Raw genomic sequence first — 1371 nt, forward strand, 5'->3', positions numbered from 1 at the left:
ACGCTAGACAAGACAATCAATCAAAAGTTGTAAGCATAACAACAAAAGACGATCTAGAAAAGGTTTTTTGTATGTAAAACATTTTGATATTCATTTACTGTATCTAGTTGTGATTTTTAGTATGGGATTGTACTATTGTAGGTACATTTATTACTACCAAAGTCATAATGTTTTTTTATGGTATAAGTTTAAAGCAAAAGTAACAACTATTGCTTATAAATATGTTTACAACTTACTGAGATATGAATCGAATTGTGTAAATGTGATCTATAATTTTATACTTTTAGTGCTATGTCATGTTGGAATTTTAAGGATTTCTTTAAGGGTGTTATGTGGCAGTGATGCAAACTCTAAATTTAATTTTACTAGTGATAAATTCATAAACAATATACCATTTCATCTAATTAAGCTTATGGGTAGAATTTCACATAATATTTTGCTTTATTTTTATGTTTTAATATCTATTATAATCAATACAAATGTGTATATATATATCTTCTCCTGTTATTATCCTAATTATTTATTATATAGTCGTAGTATATTACTAATCATCATATACCAACCTTCTTATGTATTTTATTTAAAAAAATAGTTTTCAACTGTAAAAGCAATCTGAAATTAGGTTTTTTAAATCCTGGCTCTCTGGGTAACAGGCACGATGAGTTTATCGTAGCAATGCAGCGCCATTCTGTTGACATAATGGCTATAAATGAAACGTGGCTGCGGACTGGTGAGGAGGGGCGTGCTCCTGTTGTCCTGGGCTACAGACTGCATCACGTGCCGCGCCCAACCAGCGTACGGACTCGCGGAGGAGGGGTAGGGTTTTATGTAAAAAAAGGGCTTCCAGTACGTATTTTATCTCAACCTTCTTCATCTTCCGTTGAACAAATGTGGCTCAAGCTTGTAGTGCGTGGTAGAACTCTAGTTATAGGAACTGCATATCGACCACCCTGGTTGGACGCTGGACTATTTTTTGAAGCTTTATCAGAATCCATTGGATCTTTCATTTGGTGTGATCACATGGTATTATTAGGAGATTTCAACATAAATATTTACAACCCCTGTCACCCGAACTTCAAAAAATTGGACTGTTTCTTAAATACTTACAAACTAGAACAACATATAACAGAACCCACGCACTTCACAGCTGAAACGGCAACGTTGTTGGATTTGGTATGTTCAAATACACCTGTCACACATGCCACTGTTGATCATATTGAGGCACTCAGTAATCATGCTTTTGTGTCGTGTGTCCTCAATATAACGAAAGACAAAACGCAACCTAAACACTTTACATATAGACCTATTAAAGACATCAATAAGGAAGTTTTCTACCAATCTTTAAATAACATCATTTGGGATAACGTATTA

The sequence above is a fragment of the Zerene cesonia genome, chromosome 4 (genome assembly GCF_012273895.1).
Source record: "Zerene cesonia ecotype Mississippi chromosome 4, Zerene_cesonia_1.1, whole genome shotgun sequence".
Classification (NCBI taxonomy): domain Eukaryota; kingdom Metazoa; phylum Arthropoda; class Insecta; order Lepidoptera; family Pieridae; genus Zerene; species Zerene cesonia.